This window comes from Oncorhynchus tshawytscha, unplaced genomic scaffold, assembly GCF_018296145.1.
Source record: "Oncorhynchus tshawytscha isolate Ot180627B unplaced genomic scaffold, Otsh_v2.0 Un_scaffold_1072_pilon_pilon, whole genome shotgun sequence".
NCBI classification, from domain to species: Eukaryota; Metazoa; Chordata; class Actinopteri; order Salmoniformes; family Salmonidae; genus Oncorhynchus; species Oncorhynchus tshawytscha.
In genome coordinates, this window is record NW_024609709.1 from 277501 (window position 1) to 300406 (window position 22906).

At 43.8% G+C, this 22906-nt stretch overlaps 1 protein-coding gene across 1 annotated transcript in view; it reads right to left on the minus strand.

The window, feature by feature from the left end:
• The window catches only part of LOC112241973 (oxysterol-binding protein-related protein 3-like), a 128106-nt gene extending 108756 nt beyond the window's left edge, over window positions 1-19350 (minus strand). Inside the window, 1 exon segment of the mRNA XM_042317155.1 lies at window positions 19104-19350. The gene's annotated coding sequence lies outside the window, so the exon portion shown is untranslated.
• Window positions 19351-22906: the final 3556 nt, after the last annotated feature.

Here is a 22906-nt window from a genome sequence, read left to right on the forward strand (position 1 = left end):
GTGTGTGTGTGTGTGTGTGTGTGTGTTTGACTGGTCCTCCTCTCCTCTGTTAGACTCAGGGCTCATTACAGACTCACACAGCTAAACTTACACCCTCTATGTCTGTGTGTGTGTGTGTGTGTGTGTGTGTGTGTGTGTGTGTGTGTGTATGTGTGTTTGACTGGTCCTCCTCTCCTCTGTTAGACTCAGGGCTCATTACAGACTCACACAGCTAAACTTACACCCTCTATGTCTCTGTGTGTGTGTGTGTGTGTGTGTGTGTGTGTGTGTGTGTGTGTGTGTGTGTGTGTGTGTGTGTGTGTGTGTGTGTGTGTGTTTGACTGGTCCTCCTCTCCTCTGTTAGACTCAGGGTTCATTACAGACTCACACAGCTTAACTTACACCCTCTATGTCTCTGTGTGTGTGTGTGTGTTTGACTGGTCCTCCTCTGTTAGACTCAGGGCTCATTACAGACTCACAAAGCTTAACTTACACCCTCTATGTCTCTGTGTGTGTGTGTGTTTGACTGGTCCTCCTCTCCTCTGTTAAACTCAGGGCTCATTACAGACTCACACAGCTTAACTTACACCCTCTCTGTCTCTGTGTGTGTGTGTGTGTGTGTTTGACTGGTCCTCCTCTCCTCTGTTAAACTCAGGGCTCATTACAGACTCACACAGCTTAACTTACACCCTCTCTGTAATAGACGATGAGAACAGAACCGGTCCATTTCAATGGACAATAATGTCCAGATTTTTCTACTGAGGCTTGTGTCAAATGTAAGTGAGAGCTGGTCTATATGGTCCACTGTAGTAGGAGAAAAGTTATGCTGCTTTAAAAGTTGGTCCACTTGTTATCCAACTGAAAAGACAAGTAGGAGAAAGGTTATGCTGCTTTAAAAGTTGGTCCACTTGTTATCCAACTGAAAAGACAAGTAGGAGAAAGGTTATGCTGCTTTAAAAGTTGGTCCACTTGTTAACTAACTGAAAAGACAAGTAGGAGAAAGGTTATGCTGCTTTAAAAGTTGGTCCACTTGTTAACTAACTGAAAAGACAAGTAGGAGAAAGGTTATGCTGCTTTAAAAGTTGGTCCACTTGTTAACTAACTGAAAAGACAAGTAGGAGAAAGGTTATGCTGCTTTAAAAGTTGGTCCACTTGTTAACTAACTGAAAAGACAAGTAGGAGAAAATGCCCTTTGAAAGATTTTGATAAGATTGTCTTTTGTTGTTCAGACCAGTTTGTTATTAAGGCACATGAAAGTCGACATGTTCAAGAAGGCCTTTCTGCAACAAAACAAAATTAAAAATACAATAATATTTAAAACAAATATTACTGTTAAGGCTGTATCACAACTGGTCTTAACAGGGAGTCCCAGAGGACGGGGTACAGCTGGCCCAGCGTTGTCCGGGTTTGGGTTTATCACAACCGGTCTTAATGGGGAGTCCCAGAGGACGGAGTACAGCTGGCCCAGCGTCGTCCGGGTTTGGGTTTGGCCGGGGTTAGGTTGTCATTGTAAATAAGAATTTGTTCTTAACTGACTTGCCTAGTTAAATAAAGGTCAAATAAAGTAGATAAAAGTAGGAAGCATCATCGAACGCCTCAGATCCTGTAACCGGTCACAATGTGCTGTGTTGTACTAAGCAGGTGCTCTCAGAAATGAGCCACAACTCTCATTGAGTTTCCCTACAGTCCTGGCGTGTCATTCTGAGTGGTTAATAGCCTAAAGAAATGTAAGATTAGGACTGAGGGACTCTGCAGCTTTCTGCCTTCCAGTTCCACTAAGAAGGTTAAAGGATATTGGTCAATCTGTTGACCACGACAGGCAGGGGATGGAGACACTGAGGCATGATAAATGGCCCCCTATTTCCTACATAGTGCCCTGCTTTAGACCAGAGCCCTACGGGACCGAGTCAACAGTGGTGCTATATGAAGGGAAAAGGGGGCCATGTGAGATAAAGATCCTGCCTCCAGCCGCAGGATCCTGGCATGAGGAACTGGCATCATCAGGCTGTCAGTCACTGTCCTGTCCTGCCTGAGGCCCTTCTGTCTGTTACCAGCCCAGTTACAGCTGCTGCTCAGTCACTGTCCTGTCCTGCCTGAGGCCCTTCTGTCTGTTACCAGCCCAGTTACAGCTGCTGCTCAGTCACTGTCCTGTCCTTCCTGAGGCCCTTCTGTCTGTTACCAGCCCTGTTACTGTCACTCAGTCAGTCAGTCAGTCACTGTCCTGCCTGAGACCCTTCTGTCTGTTACCAGCCCTGTTACTGTCACTCAGTCAGTCAGTCAGTCACTGTCCTTCCTGAGACCCTTCTGTCTGTTACCAGCCCTGTTACTGTCACTCAGTCAGTCAGTCAGTCACTGTCCTGCCTGAGACCCTTCTGTCTGTTACCAGCCCTGTTACTGTCACTCAGTCAGTCAGTCAGTCACTGTCCTGCCCTGCCTGAGACCCTTCTGTCTGTTACCAGCCCTGTTACTGTCACTCAGTCAGTCACTATCCTGTCCTTCCTGAGACCCTTCTGTCTGTTACCAGCCCTGTTACTGTCACTCAGTCAGTCAGTCAGTCACTGTCCTGCCCTGCCTGAGACCCTTCTGTCTGTTACCAGCCCTGTTACTGTCACTCAGTCAGTCAGTCAGTCACTGTCCTGCCCTGCCTGAGACCCTTCTGTCTGTTACCAGCCCTGTTACTGTCACTCAGTCAGTCACTGTCCTGCCTGAGACCCTTCTGTCTGTTACCAGCCCTGTTACTGTCACTCAGTCAGTCAGTCACTGTCCTGCCCTGCCTGAGACCCTTCTGTCTGTTACCAGCCCTGTTACTGTCACTCAGTCAGTCAGTCAGTCACTGTCCTGCCCTGCCTGAGACCCTTCTGTCTGTTACCAGCCCTGTTACTGTCACTCAGTCAGTCAGTCAGTCACTGTCCTGCCCTGCCTGAGACCCTTCTGTCTGTTACCAGCCCTGTTACTGTCACTCAGTCAGTCAGTCAGTCACTGCCCTGCCCTGCCTGAGACCCTTCTGTCTGTTACCAGCCCTGTTCCAGCTGCTGCTCAGTGCTCAGTCACACAGAGGGAAAGTAACAGTGGATAGTTGGCTCAGACATCAACACAAATCCCCAGAGACACTCACAGCATAGACTCCATCCATCTTTACCCTGAACCACCCTTCAAGATAACTTACATGCTGGATGGATTGGCACAATGGCAGTTCCTGCACCCTCAAAACCTAATAACCTACTTTCGTTTGACTGATCTACATTGGTAATTTGGGGGGCTGTTGTCCTCTTGAAATCCCTTTAAGAATACAATAGTAACTTCAAATGCACACTTCCACTTAGTTTCAAGTATTCCTTTTCAAGTGTGAATGATCTCAGAACTAGGACAGAAGAGCAGTGACCTGAAGTAAAGTGGAGCAGTGGAAAGCATCTGTAATGCTACCAAATCCCCCTAAGTCCTGGAAGTAAGTAGTGATAAATGTAGGATAAATAGAATCCATTTCCTTTTCCAGTTCCGTTTATGGACAGTTAGTGATTCACACAGCCTGACTGACTCAGTATCTCCCACATATTAAAGCTGCCATATGTAACCTGTTGGGCGGACTGACCAAATTCACATAGAAATGTGTGTTATAGATCTGTCATTCTTATTAAAAGCAAGTCTAAGAAGCATGAGCTACATGAGCTATTTCTATGCTTCCCGTTCTTAACTTTATTTTTTGTACAACAGTTGAAAATACAATATTATATTATTGAAAATATATTATATTATATTTTGTTATGTAAAATATATTTCACAGTGGTTTAGATGGTGTAGATGGTTTAATGATTTTATACGCCATATTGCTTGTTTTGTCACATAAACTGAAATTAGGTGAACTATTAGGAAAACATATATTTTTTTAATGTTACTCCCCTTTTCATGGTGTCCAATTGTTAGTAGTTACTATCTCGTCCCATCGCTACAACTCCCGTACAGGCTTGGGAGAGACGAAGGTTGAAAGCCATGCATCCTCCGAAACACAACCCAACCAAGCCGCACTGCTTCTTAACACAGCGCGCACCCAACCCGGAAGCCAGCCACACCAATGCGCCCAGCCCGCCAATGCGCGATGAGACAAGGATATCCCTACTGGCCAAGCCCTCCCTAACGACGCTAGGCCAATTGTGCGTTGCCCCACGGACCTCCCGGTCACAGCTGACTGTGACAGAGCCGACTGTGACAGAGCCGACTGTGACAGAGCCGACTGTGACAGAGCCGACTGTGACAGAGCCGACTGTGACAGAGCCGACTGTGACAGAGCCGACTGTGACAGAGCCGACTGTGACAGAGCCGACTGTGACAGAGCCGACTGTGACAGAGCCGACTGTGACAGAGCCGACTGTGACAGAGCCGACTGTGACAGAGCCTGGGCATGAACCCAGAGTCTCTGGTGGCACAGCTAAGGCTGCGATGCAGTGCCCTAGACCACTGCACCACCCGGGAGGCCCCAACTATTCGAATTTTAGCAACCAGGAAATGGCGTTGCGATTTCTGCATATTGCACCTCAGTCAAGCCCCCGGCTAACAGAAACTAACTGCCACTTTTCTACAGTAGAATATTCAAAGTTTGTGGCAACGCAAACTCTGTGAACCCGAAAGTCGGTGCTAACCTACTCTGGAGCAGTCCCTCAGCTAAGAGTGATGTTAACTCACTTTAGCATGTGCAATGTTGACCAGTCACTTAGCCCCGGGCTAAGATCTCTTTTTAGCTCTGGGCTAAGATCTCTTTTTAGCTCTGGGCTAAGATCTCTTTTTAGCTCTGGGCTAAGATCTCTTTTTAGCTCTGGGCTAAGATCTCTTCTTAGCTCTGGGCTAAGATCTCTTTTTAGCTCTGGGCTAAGATCTCTTTTTAGCTCTGGGCTAAGATCACTTTTTAGCTCTGGGCTAAGATCTCTTTTTAGCTCTGGGCTAAGATCTCTTTTTAGCTCTGGGCTAAGATCTCTTTTTAGCTCTGGGCTAAGATCTCTTTTTAGCTCTGGGCTAAGATCTCTTTTTAGCTCTGGGCTAAGTGCAGTATGAACACAAGCAGAAACCAGGCGTAAATACATGTCATTGGGATGCAGATGTTCATGGAAGGCCGTGTTCTATTTGCAGCAGTTGTATTGCTGTTTCAGACAGTGATCAGATCTCTCAGCCTTATGAAGCAGCCAGTTGTATTGCTGTTTCAGACAGTGATCAGATCTCTCAGCCTTATGAAGCAGCCAGTTGTATTGCTCTTTCAGACAGTGATCAGATCTCTCAGCCTTATGAAGCAGCCAGTTGTATTGCTGTTTCAGACAGTGATCAGATCTCTCAGCCTTATGAAGCAGCCAGTTGTATTGCTGTTTCAGACAGTGATCAGATCTCTCAGCCTTATGAAGCAGCCAGTTGTATTGCTCTTTCAGACAGTGATCAGATCTCTCAGCCTTATGAAGCAGCCAGTTGTATTGCTGTTTCAGACAGTGATCAGATCTCTCAGCCTTATGAAGCAGCCAGTTGTATTGCTCTTTCAGACAGTGATCAGATCTCTCAGCCTTATGAAGCAGCCAGTTGTATTGCTGTTTCAGACAGTGATCAGATCTCTCAGCCTTATGAAGCAGCCAGTTGTATTGCTCTTTCAGACAGTGATCAGATCTCTCAGCCTTATGAAGCAGCCAGCTGTGATGTTTCTCTTTGTAGAACCACAGTCCTTCTTCCCTCTCCATTAACACCACTCTTTAACCCACTCCTAAAGCCCAGGGGCTGCATGTCAAATGGGTCCCTTCTACCTGCTCAAAAGTAGTGCACTATATAGGACATAGTCCAAGACCTCCCTCAGATGCAGATAACAAGATGCAGAACTGAAGAAGCTTCCTGACAGCAGTGTTCTGAGTGATGACACTCAACCCATTAACATATCAAATCTAATCTAATTGTATCTGACACACGGGCCGAATACAACCGGTGTAGACTTACAGTCAAATGATTACTTTACAAGCCCTCAACCCACAATGCAGTTTTAAGAAAATACCCCCAGAAAGTAAGATATAAGAATAACAAATCATTAAAGAGCAGCAGTAAATAACAATAGCAGGGGGTACCGAGTCAATGTGCGGGGGCAACGGTGTTGAGGTAATTATGTACATGTAGTTAGAGTTATTAAAGTGACTATGCATAGATAATAACAGAGTAGCAGCACCGTGGGTGGGGGGGGCAATGCAAATAGTCTGGGGAGCCATTTGATTGGCCGTTCAGGAGTCTCATGGCTTGGGGCTAGAAGCTGTTTAGAAGCCTCTTGGACCTGGACTTGGCGCTCCGGTACAGAGAGAACAGTCTATGACTAGGGTGGCTGGTGTCTTTGACCATTTTTAGGGACTTCCTCTAACATATCTACTGGCTGGAGGTACTGGGAGTGAGTGGTCGCTTCACTTAGCCTACAGCTTAGTAACAATCCTACCGTCTGAGGGATCACTCAGGTCAAATATCGGAGAATCTGAGTGAACAGACTGATATTTTCCCAGAGCTAGAAGAAGTAAATGTGAAAATAGCCCGTTCTGTAATTCCAACCCTGCTGAATACAAACAGTGTAGAGCTGATTCAGTACCAGGTGGCCGTGCCGGGTCGGCTCCCTGCAAAGGTTTCAGACAACCACCCACAATACAGCAGAGGTGGAGAGACAGGCCTTTCATTAAAGTTTCAATATGGTTTTATAATGGTAAGGTCCTAGAGGTGGACTTACACTACATACAGCCTTTTAAAGTACCAACAACTCTACATTATTGAACAACTTGAGAGCTGTAATCTCTTAATGTGTTTGAATAATTCAGAAGATAGTAGTTGTGGAAAACAGGAAGAGACGTGACCTATTGGGAGGGTGAAGGGGTTTCTGTAGAAAAGCCAGTTGGGCTCCTCCTCTACTGGTTTGTTTAAACATTTTATGGAGGTGGAAGTAGTGAACCACCTTGTTGAACATGTCATGTTATAAAACAAACATTTTGTAATGCTGGTGGTCGGGAGCGACCTTTCACTCTACAGAGGAGAGTAACCTTTCACTCTACAGAGGAGAGGAGAGCAACCTTTCACTCTACAGAGTAGAGGAGAGCAACCTTTCACTCTACAGAGGAGAGGAGAGTAACCTTTCACTCTACAGAGGAGAGGAGAGCAACCTTTCACTCTACAGAGGAGAGGAGAGTAACCTTTCACTCTACAGAGGAGAGGAGAGCAACCTTTCACTCTACAGAGTAGAGGAGAGCAACCTTTCACTCTACAGAGTAGAGGAGAGCAACCTTTCACTCTACAGAGGAGAGGAGAGTAACCTTTCACTCCACAGAGGAGAGGAGAACAACCTTTCACTCTACAGAGTAGAGGAGAGTAGCCTGTCACTCTACAGAGTAGAGGAGAGTAGCCTGTCACTCCACAGAGTAGAGGAGAGTAGCCTGTCACTCTACAGAGTAGAGGAGAGTAGCCTGTCACTCTACAGAGTAGAGGAGAGTAACCTGTCACTCCACAGAGTAGAGGAGAGTAACCTTTCACTCTACAGAGTAGAGGAGAACAACCTTTCACTCTACAGAGTAGAGGAGAGTAGCCTGTCACTCCACAGAGTAGAGGAGAGTAACCTTTCACTCTACAGAGTAGAGGAGAGTAGCCTGTCACTCCACAGAGTAGAGGAGAGTAACCTTTCACTCTACAGAGTAGAGGACAGCAGCCTGTCACTCCACAGAGTAGAGGAGAGCAGCCTGTCACTCCACAGAGTAGAGGACAGCAGCCTGTCACTCCACAGAGTAGAGGAGAGTAGAGGACAGCAGCCTGTCACTCCACAGAGTAGAGGAGAGTAGAGGACAGCAGCCTGTCACTCCACAGAGTAGAGGAGAGTAGAGGACAGCAGCCTGTCACTCCACAGAGTAGAGGAGAGTAGAGGACAGCAGCCTGTCACTCCACAGAGTAGAGGAGAGTAGAGGACAGCAGCCTGTCACTCCACAGAGTAGAGGAGAGTAGAGGACAGCAGCCTGTCACTCCACAGAGTAGAGGAGAGTAGAGGACAGCAGCCTGTCACTCCACAGAGTAGAGGAGAGTAGAGGACAGCAGCCTGTCACTCCACAGAGTAGGGGAGAGTAGAGGACAGCAGCCTGTCACTCCACAGAGTAGAGGAGAGTAGAGGACAGCAGCCTGTCACTCCACAGAGTAGAGGAGAGTAGAGGACAGCAGCCTGTCACTCCACAGAGTAGAGGAGAGTAGAGGACAGCAGCCTGTCACTCCACAGAGTAGAGGAGAGTAGAGGACAGCAGCCTGTCACTCCACAGAGTAGAGGAGAGTAAGTGATACCACCACCACAATGTGACAGATAAGATTGGACTCGTGAGGCAAGAGGAAGAATTACTGTGTGTTTATGTGATCACTCATATGAATCCTAATGAGTAGAAATCGGATTATGACTCCCCCACTAACAGTGGAGGCTGCAGAGGGGAGGACGGCTCATAATAAAGGCTGGAATGGAGTGAATGGAATGGCATCAAACACATAGAAACCATGTAAACACATGTAAACCATGTAAACACATGTAAACCATGTAAACCATGTAAACACATGTAAACACATGTAAACCATGTAAACACATGTAAACCATGTAAACACATGTAAACCATGTAAACACATGTAAACCATGTAAACACATGTAAACACATGTAAACCATGTAAACCATGTAAACACATGTAAACACATAGAAACCATGTAAACACATAGAAACCATGTAAACCATGTAAACCATGTAAACCATGTAAACCATGTAAGCACATGTGTTTGGTGTATTTGATACCATTCCACTCATTCCTGCTCCAGCCATTCCCATTCCCAAGCCTGTCCTCCCCAATTAAACCAACCTCCTGTGCTCATTAATCACATTGGTGTAGACCTACATCTCCACTCATTAATCACATTGGTGTAGACCTACATCTCCACTCATTAATCACATTGGTGTAGACCTACATCTCCACTCATTAATCACATTGGTGTAGACCTACATCTCCACTCATTAATCACATTGATGTAGACCTAAATCTATACTCAATAATCACATTGGTGTAGACCTAAATCTATACTCAATAATCACATTGGTGTAGACCTAAATCTCCACTCATTAATCACATTGGTGTAGACTAAATCTCCACTCATTAATCACATTGGTGTAGACCTACATCTCCACTCATTAATCACATTGGTGTAGACCTACATCTCCACTCATTAATCACATTGGTGTAGACCTAAATCTCCACTCATTAATCACATTGGTGTAGACCTAAATCTCCACTCATTAATCACATTGGTGTAGACCTAAATCTCCACTCATTAATCACATTGGTGTAGACCTAAATCTCCACTCATTAATCACATTGGTGTAGACCTACATCTCCACTCATTAATCACATTGGTGTAGACCTAAATCTCCACTCATTAATCACATTGGTGTAGACCTAAATCTCCACTCATTAATCACATTGGTGTAGACCTACATCTCCACTCATTAATCACATTGGTGTAGACCTACATCTCCACTCATTAATCACATTGGTGTAGACCTACATCTCCACTCATTAATCACATTGGTGTAGACCTACATCTCCACTCATTAATCACATTGGTGTAGACCTAAATCTATACTCAATAATCACATTGGTGTAGACCTAAATCTATACTCAATAATCACATTGGTGTAGACCTAAATCTCCACTCATTAATCACATTGGTGTAGACCTAAATCTCCACTCATTAATCACATTGGTGTAGACCTACATCTCCACTCATTAATCACATTGGTGTAGACCTAAATCTCCACTCATTAATCACATTGGTGTAGACCTAAATCTCCACTCATTAATCACATTGGTGTAGACCTAAATCTCCACTCATTAATCACATTGGTGTAGACCTAAATCTCCACTCATTAATCACATTGGTGTAGACCTACATCTCCACTCATTAATCACATTGGTGTAGACCTAAATCTCCACTCATTAATCACATTGGTGTAGACCTAAATCTCCACTCATTAATCACATTGGTGTAGACCTACATCTCCACTCATTAATCACATTGGTGTAGACCTACATCTCCACTCATTAATCACATTGGTGTAGACCTACATCTCCACTCATTAATCACATTGGTGTAGACCTAAATCTCCACTCATTAATCACATTGGTGTAGACCTACATCTCCACTCATTAATCACATTGGTGTAGACCTAAATCTCCACTCATTAATCACATTGGTGTAGACCTACATCTCCACTCATTAATCACATTGGTGTAGACCTAAATCTCCACTCATTAATCACATTGGTGTAGACCTACATCTCCACTCATTAATCACATTGGTGTAGACCTACATCTCCACTCATTAATCACATTGGTGTAGACCTAAATCTCCACTCATTAATCACATTGGTGTAGACCTAAATCTCTACTCATTAATCACATTGGTGTAGACCTAAATCTCCACTCATTAATCACATTGGTGTAGACCTAAATCTCCACTCATTAATCACATTGGTGTAGACCTACATCTCCACTCATTAATCACATTGGTGTAGACCTAAATCTCCACTCATTAATCACATTGGTGTAGACCTAAATCTCCACTCATTAATCACATTGGTGTAGACCTACATCTCCACTCATTAATCACATTGGTGTAGACCTACATCTCCACTCATTAATCACATTGGTGTAGACCTACATCTCCACTCATTAATCACATTGGTGTAGACCTACATCTCCACTCATTAATCACATTGGTGTAGACCTAAATCTATACTCAATAATCACATTGGTGTAGACCTAAATCTATACTCAATAATCACATTGGTGTAGACCTAAATCTCCACTCATTAATCACATTGGTGTAGACCTAAATCTCCACTCATTAATCACATTGGTGTAGACCTACATCTCCACTCATTAATCACATTGGTGTAGACCTAAATCTCCACTCATTAATCACATTGGTGTAGACCTAAATCTCCACTCATTAATCACATTGGTGTAGACCTAAATCTCCACTCATTAATCACATTGGTGTAGACCTAAATCTCCACTCATTAATCACATTGGTGTAGACCTACATCTCCACTCATTAATCACATTGGTGTAGACCTAACTTTCTCCACTCATTAATCACATTGGTGTAGACCTAAATCTCCACTCATTAATCACATTGGTGTAGACCTAAATCTCCACTCATTAATCACATTGGTGTAGACCTACATCTCCACTCATTAATCACATTGGTGTAGACCTAAATCTCCACTCATTAATCACATTGGTGTAGACCTAAATCTCCACTCATTAATCACATTGGTGTAGACCTACATCTCCACTCATTAATCACATTGGTGTAGACCTAAATCTCCACTCATTAATCACATTGGTGTAGACCTAAATCTCCACTCATTAATCACATTGGTGTAGACCTACATCTCCACTCATTAATCACATTGGTGTAGACCTACATCTCCACTCATTAATCACATTGGTGTAGACCTACATCTCCACTCATTAATCACATTGGTGTAGACCTAAATCTCCACTCATTAATCACATTGGTGTAGACCTACATCTCCACTCATTAATCACATTGGTGTAGACCTAAATCTCCACTCATTAATCACATTGGTGTAGACCTACATCTCCACTCATTAATCACATTGGTGTAGACCTACATCTCCACTCATTAATCACAAAATGTATTTAGTCACGATAACATCTGTGAAATCAGAACTTGAACAGATCAGCAGTGGTAAGTTACACCCAGGCATCCCTCCCTAGTGAGACTGCTATCCACCACCTGAAACCACACTCACCTGGACCCAAATGCCACCCTGTTCCTTATATAGGGGACTACTCATGACGAAGGCCCATAGGGCTCTGGTCAATAGTAGTGCACTATATAGGGAATAGAGTGTTATTTGGGACGTAATCTACATTTCCGACCGCCATGTATTATGCATGTGCCCGCCCTCGCAGGAGGCAACACCTGCCACTGTGCATTATGGGTATTATTGTCAACAGCTGCTCTGCTCGTCCACCTGCATTCACAAATATCCTGTCTGTCTCTTCAAAGATGCAGCACGAACCCCAGAGTCCTGCTCAGCTCGTCCACCTGCATTCACAAATATCCTGTCTGTCTCTTCAAAGACGCAGCAAGGACCCCAGAGTCCTGCTCAGCTTGTCCACCTGCATTCACAAATATCCTTTCTGTCTCTTCAAAGACGCAGCACGGACCCCAGAGTCCTGCTCAGCTTGTCCACCTGCATTCACAAATATCCTGTCTGTCTCTTCAAAGACGCAGCACGGACCCCAGAGTCCTGCTCAGCTCGTCACAAACAGTTGTTTTATTGACCATTTTTAAACCAGGATTAGATCCTTGTGGCTACGAAGCTCTTTTGCGAGGGGGAACTGGAGTTAACCTGGTGGGGTTATAGATCTAATAGTCATTGGTTATAGCTACTAAATATAGGTCTGAAGAGACTCGTATATTACACATATTACCCACACGACCACATTGCCATGGCTGACATCTCATTCACACATCAGTGTCCATGGTAACTAGGCTAACTATGACTGTACCATTGTCTGATTCATCTCTGTGGCTGATATCCTGAGGTATGGCAGAGGCCACCTCCCAAATGCCATCCTATTTCCTACATAGTGCACTACTTTCAGCCAGGGCCTATGGTCAAAAGTAGTGCACTATGTAGGGAGTAGCGTGCCATTCGAGCCTCAGGCTGGGTTGCAGGAAACGTCTGTTGAACAGAGGGCAATGCAGCACGATGCCGACCTACAGTACAGAGAGTAGGTGACCTGGAAAACTGCAGAAGTTATTCAGTGGTTAGTGCTGCTGTGAGGCTGCTGCTGCAGGCAGGGAAAGGAACTGAGGGGTTGAGACAGAAGTCGTTGTCTCAAATACACCCTATTCTCTGTACAGTTTATCAAATCTATTTGTTTACCTTTATTTAGCTTGGCAAGTCAGTTAAGAACAAATTCCTATTTACAATGACGGCCTACCAGGGAACAGTGGATTTAACTGCCTTGTTCAAACACACATATAATATGGAACTATGCTGAGATTATTACATATTATACAGTACATGGCCAAAAGTATGTGGCCACCTGCTCGTCGAACATCTCATTCCAAAATCATGGGCATTAATATTGAGTTTGTCTCCCCCCTTTGCTGCTATAACCTCCTCCACTCTTCTGAGAAGGCGTTCCACTAGATGTTGGAACATTGCTGCGGGGACTTGCATTTTATTTAATTCAGCAACAAGAGCATGAGTGAGGTCGGGCACTGTGAGGTTCGCAGTCGGGGTTTCAATTCATTCCAAAAATGTTCGATGGGTTGAGGTCAGGGCTCTGTGCAGGCAAGTCAAGTTCTTCCATACAAATCTCGACAAACCATTTCTGTATGGACCTCGCTGTAAGCATGGGGGCATTGTCATGCTGAAACAGGAAAGGGCCTTCCCTAAAGTGTTGCCACAAAGTTGGAAACACAGAATTGTCTAGAATGTCATTGTATGCTGTAGTGTTAAGATTTCCTTTCACTGGAACTATGGGGCCTAGCCCGAACCATGAAAAACAGCCCCAGACAATTATTCCTCCTCCACCAAACTTTACAGTTGGCACTATACATTAGGGCAGGTAGCGTTCTCCTGGCATCCGCCAAACCCAGATTTGTCCGTTGGACTGCCAGATGGTGAAGCATGATTCATCACTCCAGAGAACACGTTTCCACTGCTCCAGTTCAATGGTGGCAAGCTTTACACCACTCCAGCCCACGCTTGGCATTCCGCATGGTGATTTTAGGCTTGTGTGTGGCTGCTCAGCCATGGAAACCCATTTCATGAAGCTCCTGGTGAACAGTTCTTGTGCTGACGTTGCTTCCAGAGGCAGGTTGGAACTCGGTAGTGAGTGTTGCAACCGAGGACAGAAGATTTTTACGCGCTACACACTTCAGCACTCTGCAGTCCTGTTCTATGAGCTTGTGTGGCCTACCACTTCACGGCTGAGAAGTTGTTGCTCCTAGACATTTTCACTTCACAATAACAGCACTTACAGTTGACCGGGGCAGCTCTAGCAGAGCAGAAATTTGACGAACTGACTTGTTGGAAAGGTGGCATCCTATGATGGTGCCACATTGAAAGTCAATAGGGTCTTCAGTAAGGCCATTCTACTGGCAATGTTTGTCTATGGAGATTGCATGGCTGTGTGCTCGATGTTATTCACCTGTCAGCAACGGATGTGGCTGAAATAGCCAATTCCACTAATTAGAAGGGGTGTCCACATACTTTTGTATATATAGTGTATTATAATCACAACCTATGGACTCATCATGTCAGCTCAACAGTAATGGAAGTTCTAGCATGTAAAGGACAATGGTGAACTAAAGCTGTTTAGATAGAATATCACAGTGAAGGTGACCTCATGGACTGAGCTACATTCTCCAATCCCCACTTTTTAATATCCAGGATATTGTTCACATCCTGTTGAGTCTGGGGCTGCATCTCAAATGGCACCCTATATAGTGTGGGCCCTGGTCAAAGATAATCCACTAATAGTGTGGGCCCTGGTCAAAGATAATCCACTATATAGTGTGGGCCCTGGTCAAAGATAATCCACTACATAGTGTAGGCCCTGGTCAAAGATAATCCACTACATAGTGTGGGCCCTGGTCAAAGATAATCCACTACATAGTGTGGGCCCTGGTCAAAGATAATCCACTACATAGTGTGGGCCTTGGTCAAAGATAATCCACTACATAGTGTGGGCCCTGGTCAAAGATAATCCACTACATAGTGTGGGCCCTGGTCAAAGATAATCCACTACATAGTGTGGGCCCTGGTCAAAGATAATCCACTACATAGTGTGGGGCCTGGTCAAAGATAATCCACTACATAGTGTGGGCCCTGGTCAATGATAATCCACTACATAGTGTGGGCCTTGGTCAAAGATAATCCACTACATAGTGTGGGCCTTGGTCAAAGATAATCCACTACATAGTGTGGGCCTTGGTCAAAGATAATCCATTACATAGTGTGGGCCTTGGTCAAAGATAATCCACTACATAGTGTGGGCCTTGGTCAAAGATAATCCACTACATAGTGTGGGCCCTGGTCAAAGATAATCCACTACATAGTGTGGGCCTTGGTCAAAGATAATACACTACATAGTGGGGGCCCTGGTCAAAGATAATCTACTACATAGTGTGGGCCTTGGTCAAAGATAATAACCTATATATTTTGGGCCCTGGTCAAAGATAATACACTACATAGTGTGGGCCCTGGTCAAAGATAATACACTACATAGTGGGGGCCCTGGTCAAAGATAATCTACTACATAGTGTGGGCCTTGGTCAAAGATAATAACCTATATATTTTGGGCCCTGGTCAAAGATAATCCACAACATAGTGTGGACCCTGGTCAAAGATAATCCACTACATAGTGTGGGCCCTGGTCAAAGATAATACACTACATAGTGTGGGCCCTGGTCAAAGATAATCCACAACATAGTGTGGACCCTGGTCAAAGATAATCCACTACATAGTGTGGGCCCTGGTCAAAGATAATCCACAACATAGTGTGGACCCTGGTCAAAGATAATCCACTACATAGGGAATAAGGGGCCATTTTGGACACACCCTAGGTTTCCTCAGGGTCTTTTTTGGTATTTGGTATTTTATTAGGATCCCCATTAGCTGTAGCAAAAGCAGCAGCTTCTCTTCCTGGGATCCAACACAACACATGAACCATGACATAATACAGAACATTAATAGACAAGAACAGCTCAAGGACAGAACTACATACATTTAAAAAAAATGTAAAAGCACACATAGATTAAATATCAATGCATACACACAAACTATCTAGGACACATAGGGCACGTTGTGCCGTGAGGTGTTGCTTTATCTGTTTTTTTAAAACCAGATATGCTGTTTATTTGAGAAATATGAGATGAAACTACACAGAAATGCAGTCAACATGCCTCTGGGCTAAAGGCTGAGGGAATGTAAAGAGCATGGATGTCAGGTCAGGAGCAAAGCAGGCACAGAAAACACACCTACCTCACAGGTCAGGAAAACCCTGTTCTAAACTCAACGAAAGACATTCTGACCAAACATACTGAATGCATAGCCCCATATATTCAACCAGTAACCCTTCTTTCCACAATAAACAACTACCAACACACAGCACCTGAGAAAAGCTACCCTGTTGATGAGACTGAAGACAACGGTGTTGGAGAGGCATGAGAAAGACTACCCTGTTGATGAGACTGAAGAGAACGGTGTTGGATAGGCATGAGAAAGACTACCCTGTTGATGAGACTGAAGAGAACGGTGTTGGAGAGGCATGAGAAAGACTACCCTGTTGATGAGACTGAAGACAACGGTGTTGGAGAGGCATGAGAAAGACTACCCTGTTGATGAGACTGAAGACAACGGTGTTGGAGAGGCATGAGAAAGACTACCCTGTTGATGAGACTGAAGAGAACGGTGTTGGATAGGCATGAGAAAGACTACCCTGTTGATGAGACTGAAGAGAACGGTGTTGGAGAGGCATGAGAAAGACTACCCTGTTGATGAGACTGAAGACAACGGTGTTGGAGAGGCATGAGAAAGGCTACCCTGTTGATGAGACTGAAGAGAACGGTGTTGGAGAGGCATGAGAAAGACTACCCTGTTGATGAGACTGAAGAGAACGGTGTTGGAGAGGCATGAGAAAGACTACCCTGTTGATGAGACTGAAGAGAACGGTGTTGGAGAGGCATGAGAAAGACTACCCTGTTGATGAGACTGAAGAGAACAGTGTTGGAGACACATGAGAAAGACTACCCTGTTGATGAGACTGAAGAGAACGGTGTTGGAGAGGCATGAGAAAGACTACCCTGTTGATGAGACTGAAGAGAACAGTGTTGGAGAGGCATGAGAAAGACTACCCTGTTGATGAGACTGAAGAGAACGGTGTTGGAGAGGCATGAGAAAGGCTACCCTGTTGATGAGACTGAAGAGAACGGTGTTGAAGAGGCATGAGAAAGACTACCCTGTTGATGAGACTGAAGAGAACGGTGTTGGAGAGGCATGAGAAAGGCTACCCTGTTGATGAGACTGAAGAGAACGGTGTTAACGGTGTTAACCTCATGATGTGTTGTGGAAATACCTGGAATGTAAATGGTGCAGTGATCTCTGTGAGGAAAAGACACCATTTACAAAGGTAGAGTCTGATAGTGATACGCCATTCATTTATACTAATGTGTTGTTCTTACAACCACAAGGTCAAGGTAAATAAGTATCATTTCATTCAACAACACTATTGTCTGAAGTGCTTATGGACTGGGCTGGGCACACAGCCAGAGAATCTGAAAATGGTTAATTCCCACAACACCTCCCTGTAATATCAAATCACATGTCATTTGTCGCATACACATATTTAGAGGATGTTATTGCGGGTGCAGGGAAATGCTTGTGGCATATTATACACACACACACAGACTAATAAATGATTCACACTGTTAATGTTTTGCTGCTTAGTTTCTCTGATGACTGTGATAATGAAGTACACATGTACAGTTATGAAGCTTAGATTCTGTGATGACTGTGATAATGAAGAACACATTGAAGGAAGCTTAGTTTCTGTGATGACTGTGATAATGAAGAACACATTGAAGGAAGCTTAGATTCTGTGGTGACTGTGATAATGAAGTACACATGTACAGTTATGAAGCTTAGATTCTGTGATGACTGTGATAATGAAGAACACATGTAAGGAAGCTTAGATTCTGTGGTGACTGTGATAATGAAGTACACATGTACAGTTATGAAGCTTAGTTTCTGTGATGACTGTGATAATGAAGAACACATTGAAGGAAGCTTAGATTCTGTGGTGACTGTGATAATGAAGTACACATGTACAGTTATGAAGCTTAGTTTCTGTGATGACTGTGATAATGAAGAACACATGTAAGGAAGCTTAGATTCTGTGATGACTGTGATAATGAAGTACACATGTACAGTTATGAAGCTTAGATTCTGTGATGACTGTGATAATGAAGAACACATGTAAGGAAGCTTAGATTCTGTGATGACTGTGATAATGAAGTACACATTGAAGGAAGCTTAGATTCTGTGATGACTGTGATAATGAAGTACACATGTAAGGAAGCTTAGATTCTGTGATGACTGTAATAATGAAGTACACATGTAAGGAAGCTTAGATTCTGTGATGACTGTAATAATGAAGTACACATTGAAGGAAGCTTAGATTCTGTGATGACTGTGATATTGAAGTACACATGTAAGGAAGCTTAGATTCTGTGGTGACTGTAATAATGAAGTACACATGTAAGGAAGCTTAGATTCTGTGGTGACTGTAATAATGAAGTACACATGTAAGGAAGCTAGCATGGAAGATATAATCCACTACATGATAAAGGAATGTTCCAAAGGAGAGGAGTTTCCATGGAAACAGTGAAGGATCCATGGGTATCTTGTTTCCTGATAAAAATCTGAAAGTATTAAAAGAGCAACTAGTTGAACGGAGAGTTTGATGAGTTTTTGAGTTTTCATATCATCATTTGAGAGAAGTCTGTCCAATCACTGTATCATAGATGATCTGAAATGATCATGTAGGCCTAAAGCTCTATTCCATTCCAGTCTATTATTTTCTCATCTATTTTATTCGATTCCATGTCATTCCATCCTATTACATTCACTTGAGCCATAACAGTCTGATGGAAGGCAGTTATAGAGTATTCTTATGACATCATAAGGTCAATTGAATAATGTATGTGCTGCACTTAGCTGGAACAGGAGCATAGCTCTAACTGTACCACGCAGCTCAGTAGACTATTCACAGAAAGAAAGGTTGGCTGCTGCAACTGAAAGTGTGAAGCAGAGTGCACTGCTGAAACATGGGAGTAGCACTTCAGCTGAAGGATTATGAGCAGGTAAAACGAATAGGTTTACTATAAAGATGTAACAAATCAGTTAAAATACTGTCATATGCCTACATACTGAATAGCGGTCAGGCTACATCAGACTAATTAGCATAAAGTATTTAGGCCTACCGACACTACAATAAAACAATATGGGACTCACCTTTGTAAAGTTTCTACTGAGGTTTAGATTCCCGAGAGACGATAAACGAGAGTCAAATATTTTCGCTGAACTATTGTGTTATTTGTTGGCGAATAATATAAGACTATAATTTATATTTTGCGGTATAAATACATTCAAAATAAAGTTTTAAAATGACAACTTGAACCTACAGTACTAGCAGCTTTCTTCCAGTCTCCAGAATGACACCATCGTGAATTGAATGTTTCCCGAAGTGCGTGCAGCCGCAGCCAGCCTCCTTCTCAGCTAAGCGGTTTATAAGGGGGCGGGGCGACGTGTAAATGACAAGTACAGTCTCAAATCAGAACACTGAACCGTGGAGGACATCTCATGTTCAGAGGCGGGATTGGGTACCGTTGACAGCATCTTTTCCGTGACGTAGATAGTCATCACGAGAGAGCACCCACGAATTGTCCCAGGTATGCTTTCTGAGGATGGCTCAGGTTTCCCTTTAAAGTGCGCTACTTTTGACCAGGACTCATAGTGCCCACAGGATTCTGGTCAAAAGTAGTACACTATATATAGGGAATAGGGTACCATTTGAGGGAATAGGGTGCTATTTGTCATTTGGGACGTAAACAAACAAAAAAAAACTTGCGCCTTTTGTCCTGATATTGTCCACATTCTGAATAGTGGCCACATTTTTAGACAGGTGTAGATGATTAAAAGACACATTGTGATCTGACTGTGATCAGATCTTCCTTAACCACCTCCAGAGGTAGTCCGGCACCCATTGTCTCTGGATATCAATCGAGTGTAAACAGATCTGGATGGTCAAACCGTTTAATAAATGATCATTATACTGGTCTCTGGTCTCTAAAACCATTGACAGGTAGCACCATTGGAAATCCAATGGAATTCGTAACTGTCTAAAATGTATATGTATGTAAATGTATATATATATATTTGTTTTTGAATGATTTGCATACAGGGAGGCACCAGCTAATCTGGTCACAATGTGGACACAGTGGACAGATAAGAGACACATTTTAATACTAAATGTAGAAGCAACAAACCTTGATCAGATAGTGATTGGATCATATTGATCAGATCACAAAACTGACATTTAAAAAAAAAAGGCTTGATACACAACTTCTGTAAGTAGGTAGGCTAAAATGTGTTTGTCTCGTTCATTGACCTCTATCGTGCGTTCAAAAACTTGCCCGTCTCTGGGATTGATAATGGACAGGTGTTCATTCAGCATGGCCTACTCTGAGGTAAAGGTATTCATTCAGCGTGGCCTACTCTGAGGTAAAGGTATTCATTCAGCGTGGCCTACTCTGAGGTAAAGGTGGTCATTCAGCGTGGCCTACTCTGAGGTAAAGGTGGTCATTCAGCGTGGCCTACTCTGAGGTAAAGGTATTCATTCAGCGTGGCCTACTCTGAGGTAAAGGGGTTCATTCAGCGTGGCCTACTCTGAGGTAAAGGTGGTCATTCAGCGTGGCCTACTCTGAGGTAAAGGGGTTCATCCAGCATGGCCTACTCTGAGGTAAAGGTGTTCATCCAGCATGGCCTACTCTGAGGTAAAGGTGTTCATCCAGCATGGCCTACTCTGAGGTAAAGGGATTCATTCAGCGTGGCCTACTCTGAGGTAAAGGTGGTCATTCAGCGTGGCCTACTCTGAGGTAAAGGTGGTCATTCAGCGTGGCCTACTCTGAGGTAAAGGTATTCATTCAGCGTGGCCTACTCTGAGGTAAAGGGGTTCATTCAGCGTGGCCTACTCTGAGGTAAAGGTGGTCATTCAGCGTGGCCTACTCTGAGGTAAAGGGGTTCATCCAGCATGGCCTACTCTGAGGTAAAGGTGTTCATCCAGCATGGCCTACTCTGAGGTAAAGGTGTTCATCCAGCATGGCCTACTCTGAGGTAAAGGGATTCATTCAGCGTGGCCTACTCTGAGGTAAAGGTGTTCATCCAGCATGGCCTACTCTGAGGTAAAGGCCAGTTACTCACCATCTTAAACAGCTACACCAGACACGTTCTGTGACCAAAAGAGCGTCCTCTCATATGAGCGATTACAAGCCCACCTCTCGAACTGCGGCTGCAGATGTGTTTGTTTTGTTGTTTTTGAATGGTATAAGTGTGTTCCTAAAGCCCTGGTTAAACAATCACTGCCCCTTCAATGGTGGGGAATGTGAACGAGGTGGAGAAACTTGAAGCCATAATAGCTTTGGTCATGATGTAGGTTCCAAAAGACCTTCCCCTGGAGTTGTGCAAAACATGGTCTGCTCCCACTGTCACCATGACTACACATACAGGAGCATGATGCATATTTGTGGCCACACCTGTCTCCTTGAGATTATACCTAGTCATTATTCATGCCAATTATTTCAAAGTATAACATGTAAACAATCATGAGCATTACTGGTAATGATACCTTGTTGCCATCGGCCACTGTTTACCCAGGCAATGCACTTGATTCTAACCCTGGGTGGTGCGCTGGTTTACACTGTGAATGACTCCACTAACTTGTTGACTTTTTCAGATGTTTTCATTTGAAAGTTTAACTGACAGATTTAGGATAGATCCATATCCTGTCCTGCACATGTGCTTCTTTACCTCTATTTTACACACAGTTTTATGGTCACCCCTCACATTTCTCACTGTCAATTGTGAATGAATATTCTTCAAGTTGTACCGGTGAAACGTCCATGCAGCATCTGCATGCCAACCATTTGATCTCAATTAGTTTCATGGGACAATGCATTTGGATCTTCTTAGTGCTGTATGTCTACAGTGTTGTTCTGAGTTAGTCCTACAGTGTTGTTCTGAGTTAGGCCTACAGTGTTGTTCTGAGTTAGGCCTACAGTGTTGTTCTGAGTTAGGTCCTACAGTGTTGTTCTGAGTTAGGCCTACAGTGTTGTTCTGAGTTAGGCCTACAGTGTTGTTCTGAGTTAGGCCTACAGTGTTATTCTGAGTTAGGCCTACAGTGTTCTGAGTTAGGCCTACAGTGTTGTTCTGAGTTAGGCCTACAGTGTTGTTCTGAGTTAGGCCTACAGTGTTGTTCTGAGTTAGGCCTACAGTGTTGTTCTGAGTTAGGCCTATAGTGTTATTCTGAGTTAGGCCTACAGTGTTGTTCTGAGTTAGGCCTAGTGTTGTACCCACAGTTCTAAAGACCAGAGACAGTTGGGAAATCCTGGCCTATACTGCCATCTACTGGACAAACGGTATAATAGCCACTGATGTACCAGAGAAGCTGTCATAGGAAGAAATTATGGTCATAAACCTACTGAAAACAATGTCTATATTTTCTATGTGAATGAAACTGATTTACACAGTGAATTGGCACTACACATCTAGCTAGATAAAACATTATCAAGAGCTTTTAAGTTATTTCACATGCAGTCTTATACAATTCTAATTCATAACTAGTTTTATTTGTCTGAACAACATCAGTACATGATCAGTGATCAGTAGATCTCTCCAGATCCCTGCTGTACTCTGAGCATCCTTTCTTAGAGAGTATGTACCTGACTAAGATGGAATGACAGACTGCTGTAGAACGCTCAAGGACATTCCACTCCGGCATGACTCACTGGCATGGAACACAGAACAGTCTTTTGTGTCAAGCTGTAAAGCCAATCTGACTGGCAACACATGGTGTTGGAGGTGAAAAGGGATTTTTCTCTCTCAGATGCTGCTGCTCGAAAGAAGGTCAATGCAGAACTTGCGGTGTGAAAATATGGATTCTGTATCTGGATTCTGTATCTGGATTCTGTATCTGGCTCTGTATCTGGATTCTGTATCTGGATTCTGTATCTGGCTCTGTATCTGGATTCTGTATCTGG